This window comes from Candoia aspera, chromosome 17 (assembly GCF_035149785.1).
Source record: "Candoia aspera isolate rCanAsp1 chromosome 17, rCanAsp1.hap2, whole genome shotgun sequence".
Classification (NCBI taxonomy): Eukaryota; Metazoa; Chordata; class Lepidosauria; order Squamata; family Boidae; genus Candoia; species Candoia aspera.
The window spans coordinates 4,970,604-4,977,818 of record NC_086169.1 but is presented as its reverse complement, the minus strand read 5'-3'; positions in this window follow the sequence as shown (position 1 = coordinate 4,977,818).

The following is a 7,215-nucleotide window of genomic DNA, read 5'->3' as shown; positions in this document are numbered from 1 at the left end:
TTTATTTAATCATGGCTGGCTGGGGAATTCTGGGAGTTGCAGTCCACCCATCTTAAAGCATGCTGGCTGGGGAATTCTGGGAGTTGAAGTCCACCCATCTTAAAGTGGCCAAGGTTGAGAAACACTGCTATAGAAGATGGTAGAGCAGCACCGCAGTTCATCAGTCCTATTCCAAAATAAATTTTTGAAAGAAGAGAGGTACGATTGCCTGCTCCCTGATGGGCTTAGCTTCTCTTTGTTCGTTGGCAGTGTGACCAGTGGCTAATTTTAGGCAGGGTGTTGCGACAGAGGCCGAGCTTCTAATTACAGCTGGGAAACTAATCTTGCTGCTTCCCCCATCAGCCTGGCCAACGTTGACTTGAAGTTGTAGCCACCAGATCCCCAAAATAAGCTGCAGTGCGCTATTCTGAAATAATAATCAAAAGATTCAGAAATAAAAGGCAGTTTAATTTAAAGCACTCTTCTTTTTCACCTCCCTGTCATTTTTCCAGCCTTTCTACATTAATTGACGAGGTTCAGACCCAGCTACGGTAATCGTCAGTTTACGGGCTAATGAGTTGAGTGTACCAAGCCCACATCAATTTTTTTGCCTGGATAATCTGTAGCTCCCCCCACACACCTTTTTTTTCATTTTTATTTCATCTGTGCCTGTTTCCTAGTGCAGCCCTCAATTTTTCACCTGCGTCCACATAACATGCCAAGCTGTAGTTTGCTTAAGTTTTATTTTGAAATGAACTGGATTGTTGGATTCCCACAATGCAGGTGCAGAGTTAAAGTAATGCCTTACTGTAAATTCTGGATGAATCTAAGCCAGGGTTTTTCAAACTTGGCAACTTTAAGATGAGTGGACTTCAGCTCCCAGAATACATCCCAGTATGCTAGCTGGGGAATTCTGGAAGTTGAAGTCCACACATCTTAAAGTTGCCAAGTTTGAAAAACACTGATCTAAGCAGAATCACTTGTAGATTAGCAAAGGAGGAGGATATAATCCATTTTCTTTTCCAGTGTGAATAAATCTGGTATGAGGCGGCTGGAAGCTGTGAGGGCCCTCCAGAGTGAATGAGAGACTCTCCCCCAGGGTGAGAGACGAGAGGGGGAGTCTGGGAGTGTGTTTGTGTGAAAGGGCACTCAGCCCCTGAGTGAGAGGCGGGGTGGGTGCAGAATGAATGAGTGCCCCCCTGTTGAGCAGTGAGAGAGTTCGAGGGGGGGCATAGTGAATGGAGGGGTGAGGGTTGGGCTCTGACGGCGCCGAGAGCAAAAGCCGGTGCGCCAGAGAGTCTACCATCGCCCTGTGGGTGATTGACTGTAAGGATGTATGAATGGAAGGAGGGAGCCCTACTTAGAGCCAGAGACTCCCGAGGTCCAGGAGTGGGGGCTAATGGATCAAGAGTCACTGGGGGCTACATGGCGGGGCTCATTATTGAGGTGGTGACGGGTAGGGGACGTTATGGTGGGAGCCGGAGGGCGGGCCCTCTTCAGGGAAGACGCCCCCGGTGTCTGCTACCGGTGGCGTGTTCCGGCCCTCTGTGCTCAGACCCAGGCCCTGATCAGCAGATCCATAGGGGCCCTGGTTTCCGGCTGCTGCTTCTTAATGCCAGGGCGGTTAATAACAAGACCCCCCTCATATGTGACTTGATCACTGAGGAGCGGGCAGACCTGGCATGTATTACCGAGACCTGGCTGGGCGCGGAAGGAGGGGTGCCCCTTTCGGAAATGTGCCCAGCTGGGTTTACGGTATGGCACCAGCCAAGATCCCAGGGCAGGGGAGGAGGGGTGGCTGTTGTCATCCGAGAGTCTCTGGTGGCCTTCAGGGGCCCTGCTCCACAAGTGGCCGGCTGTGAGACCCTGTCTTTCAAGCTGGGTGCCCGAGAGCAGTTGGGAGTGTTGCTGCTGTACCAGCCTCCCTGCTGCGTGGCAACCTCCCTGCCTGAGCTGCTTGAGGCTGTCTCGGGGCTGGCGGTGGAGTTCCCCAGACTTATGGTTCTGGGGGACTTCAACCTGCTGTCCCTGGGGCGTGCCTCGGAGGCAGCTCGGGAGTTCATGGCTACCATGGCAGCCATGGGCCTGTCCCAGATAATTTGGGACCCGACTCGAGACAGTGGTCACACCCCAGATTTGGTTTTCTTGTCAGAGCAGTGGCAGTGATCTGAGGGGAGAGAGAGATCTATCCCCATTGTCATGGTCAGACCATCCCCTGGTGGCCCTGAGATTCTCTTATGCCACCCCCCTCTGCAGGGAGGTAGGACCCATTCGATTGGTCCGCCCCCGGCGACTGATGGACCCGGCTGGGTTTCAGAGGGAACTGGGGGTTATACCCGGGGATATGCTGCACGGTCCAGCCGAGGCCCTGGCCACCACCTGGAATAGGGAGGCGGCCGGGGCCTTGGACAGAATTGCGCCTGTGCGGCCTCTCTTGTCTCATCGAACCCAGCACTCCCCGTGGTTTATGGAGGAGCCGAGGGTGCTGAAGAGGGTTAAGAGACGCCTAGAGCACCACTGGAGGAATACAAAGACTGAATTCGACCGAACACAGGTAAAAGCCGCCATTAAGTCCTACCTTGTGGCGATAAAAGTGGCAAAACATCAATATTTCTCAGCTCTTATTGCGTCTGCAGAATGCTGCCCGACGGCCCTGTTTAAGATCACTCGATCCCTTTTGGGGAAGGTGGGTTCAGCGACCCACCTACAGGGCCATGCAGAGGAATTTGCTGAGCATCTGCAGGACAAAATCGCTCGGATCCGCTCCAAGTTGGACTCCAGGCATGAGGCGTGGTCTGGAGAGATACCAGGGGAACAGGCTTACCCAGTTATCTGGGAGCAGTTTGATCCTGTTGGACCTGAGGAAGTGGACAGGATCCTACGGACAGTAAATGCCACCCCATGCCATCTAGACCCGTGTCCCTCCTGGCTAGTAAAAGCAGGCCGGGAGGTCACATGTGGTTGGGTCCATGCGATGGTTAATACATCCTTGGGAGAGGGGGTGTTTCCGGCAGCCTTTAAAGAGGCGTTGGTACACCCCCTCCTCAAGAAGCCGTCGCTGGACCCTACTATTCTGGACAATTTTTGTCCAGTCTCCCACCTCCCCTTTCTGGGGAAGGTGGTTGAGAAAGTGGTGGCTTTGCAGCTCCAGAGGGTCTTGGAGGAAATGGATTATCTGGACCCCTTTCAGTCAGGTTTCAGGCCCGGTTATGGGACGGAAATGGCATTGGTCACATTTATGGATGATCTCTGGCGGGAGCGGGATGGAGGCAGTGCATCCATCCTTGCTCTCCTTGATCTCTCAGTGGCTTTCGATACCATCGACCATGGTATCCTTCTGGGGCGGCTCAGGGAGTTGGGGGTGGGCGGCGTAGTCTTACGCTGGTTCACCTGCTTCCTCCAGGGCCGATCCCAGTCGGTGTTGATAGGGGAGGAGAGATCGGCCCCACGGCCCCTTCTTTGTGTGGTGCCACAGGGATCAGTACTCTCCCCTCTCCTTTTTAACATCTACATGAAACCGCTGGGTGAGATCATCCGTCACCATGGGATGAGGTATCATCAGTATGCTGATGATACTCAATTGTATATCTCCATCCCGGGTGAAATAAGTGATGCGGTGACCACCCTCTCCGAGTGGGGGCTGTGGGGGCCTGGATGGGGAACAACAGGCTTCAACTGAACCCTGGTAAGACCGAGTGGGCTGGGTTAATGGTTCTTCTGTATCCGGGACATTAACATCTCTGGCTCTGGATGGGGTTGCACTGCCCCAGACAGACCCGGTGCGTAACTTGGGGGCCCTCCTGGACTCACGGCTCCTGCTCAAAGAGCAGGTGGCAGCCGTGGCCAGGAGAGCCTTTGTGCAGCTACGTGCTGTGCACCAGTTACACCCCTTCCTGGACCAGGAGGCCCTTCGAACAGTCACTCACGCCCTTGTTATCTCTCAGATAGACTATTGCAATGCGCTCTACATGGGGCTACCCTTGAAAGTATCCGGAAGCTTCAGCTGGTCCAGAATGCAGCTGCGTGAGCTGTTTTTGGTGCCCCCAGAAGGGCACATGTAACACCACTGCTGCACGAGCTGCGTTGGGTACCAGTTTGCTTCTGGGTCCAATTCAAGGTGTTGGTTATCACCTTTAAAGCCCTACATGGCATGGGACTGGGTTACCTGAGGGACTGCCTCTTCCCCGTTTCATCAGCCCGTCCCACCCGATCATGCAGAGAGGGCACGCTGCGGACTCCGTCTGTAAGAGAATTTCATCTGGCGGGGTCCAGGAGGTGGGCCTTCTCTGCAGTAGCTCCTGCCCTGTGGAACATGCTGCCCCCGGAGGTGAGATTGGCCCCATCGCTCCTGGCCTTTCGGCGGAGTCTGGAGACCTGGTTCTGCCGCCTTGCTTGGGGTGGAGAGGGGAATAGAGTTACATGGCGATGGTTGTTATAGACCATTCCTCCCACACTTGGACTGTTTTAGATGTTTCATCGCTTGGATTTTTTATTCTTTACTTTTATTTCTATTTATAGTATTTTTATAGTATTTTATTTTTTGTATTATTCTGATGGTTTTAATCACTTGTTGTAAACCGCCCAGAGGCCTCCGACGGGAGGAGATCGGCGGGGATAAATTAGATAGATAAATAAACAAACAAATAAATAGAAAACAGAAGCTGGCATGCTTTGTTCCAAAACAAAAAGGCATTGATACTCTGTGCGAGGCAATGTTATGTGCATTTACCCAGTGGTCAGACGACTTTCAAAGAAGATATGCAGACACACAAGCATGCAACAGAGGAGCTAATTTCCCCATACTCTTATTTAAATTTATTTCCAAATAAATCTAGGTAGAATTACGAGGTCATGTCGAGATATAATCCAGTTTACAGGATTTAAATCAGGAGTGGGGAGTCTGTAGCTTTCCAGTTATGGTTGAACTACATTTCCCAGCCTCCATTATGATTGACCAGGCTGGCTGGGATTGTTGTTTTTTCCTATCTGGAGAATGGCGGCTTTCTCATGCCTGCCTCAAGATGTTCATCCTCAGAGAAGCAGAGAGAGTATGAAACGATGCTGATTAAGGTTTATTTCCTACTAAATTATTTTACTAGACATTAGAACCCATTTACATATCCCAATCCTTGGGAAGCCAATTAGGCATGCAAATTGTCAGAAGGGCCAATGAAGTGTGCAAATTAAAAGCAGTTAGGAGATTAACAGCCCAGCCTTAACCCCTCCTACAGTCTGATCTTCTGCACATTTTATGCCACCGCATGAACTACCTTCCTCACTTCCAGACATATTTCCCACTCTGCAATCCAAAAAGCGCTTCTCTTTTTCAAATGATCGCCTCCAAGCCTCTCAAAATAGAACATAGCTCCACATAGTGTGGAATAAGGCCATTCCCTTTTTAAAAACTGAAAACTGCATTTGGTTTAAATAAATGGGCTTGCTATTAAGTCAAAAATTAAACATGCTAACCAGGAGGAACATCACTGAAGGTTTCAGATTTCGGTGGTAAAAAACACGTTTGAAGCGCAGATGTCCAGATGGCAGTTCTGGTTTCAAAAAGAATAAGGGAGCCAAAAATGGAAAATACCATATTTTCTCTCTCGGAAACTCAGGAGAGCTACTGTTTGTCATAGCAAGCCTCTTTGGATTAACTGGAAAAACAGTTAATACTGATTCTATAGTATAAAAGGTGGTTTCGTTGGTCTCAGAAGCGTCCACTGCTTCTGAATAAAAAGGTAGCCGGAGTAGAATTAAATAGATATAGATACATAACGGGGAGAACGTGGTATTGATCTCACATTTTCAGGAGCTTTGGAGGGATGAGAAGTTGCTGCTTTGCAGGGGTGGCGCTGATGGGGGGAAACAGCCTCCCAGTTGGGGTCGGGTGGGCCCCCTCCTTGCTGATATTTCAATTGCCTTTAAAGACGGAAGACATTGTTCGTATTTTTATGTTTGGCCGTTGTTTGTTTTTATAATTTTTATGGAGTTTGACACCGCGGTTGTTTTATCTGTTTTATATTCTATGCAAGCTGCTGAGAGTATATAATCAGGGCATGAAATCAGGGTATAAACAGGGCATGAAATCAGGGTATAATCAAGGCATTAAATTAAGGTATTATCAGAGTATAAAATCAGGGTATAATTAGGGCATTAAATCAGGGTATATAATCAGGGCATGAAATCAGGGTATAAACAGGGCATGAAATCAGGGTATAATCAAGGCATTAAATTAAGGTATTATCAGAGTATAAAATCAGGGTATAATTAGGGCATTAAATCAGGGTATATAATCAGGGTATGAAATCAGGGTATAAACAGGGCATTAAATCAAGATAGAGTATAAAATCAGGGTATAATCAGAATATTAAATCGGGGTATAATCAGGGCATAAAATCAAGGTATCATTAGGATATTAAATCAGGCTATAATCAGAGCATTAAATCAGGCTATAATCAGAGCATTAAATCAGGGTAAAATCAGAACATTAAATCAGGGTATTAAATCAGAGCAATGACAAATCTCGATAAAATAGTTAAGAGCAGAAACATCACACTGACAACAAAGGTCCGCATAGTTAAAGCAATGGTGTTCCCTGTAGTAAGATATGGCTGCGAGAGCTGGACCATAAGGAAGGCTGAGAGAAGGAAGATCGATGCTTTTGAACTGTGGTGTTGGAGGAAAATCCTGAGAGTGCCTTGGACTGCAAGAAGATCGAACCAGTCCATACTCCAGGAAATAAAGCCAGACTGCTCACTTGAGGGAATGATATTAAAGGCCAAACTGAAATACTTTGGTCACATAATGAGAAGACAGGACACCCTGGAGAAGATGCTGATGCTAGGGAGAGTGGAAGGCAAAAGGAAGAGGGGCCGACCAAGGGCAAGGTGGATGGATGATATTCTGGAGGTGACGGACTCGTCCCTGGGGGAGCTGGGGGTGTTGACGACCGACAGGAAGCTCTGGCATGGGCTGGTCCACGAAGTCACGAAGAGTCGGAAGCGACTGAACGAACAAACAACAACATTAAATCAGGGTATAAATTCAAGAATCCCGTGTCCTATACCATATTCCCACTGGATCAATTAGGACACACTCCACGAAAGCCTCCAGTGGCTTTCCCAAGCAGGGCACTTCAGTTTCCACAATCCCAGCAGCTGGCAGGCCGGTGGGGGAGGGGGCAAGGGAGTTGTAAGGCTTTTTGAAAAAATGCAATCAAGCCCCACAGCTATTCATGGT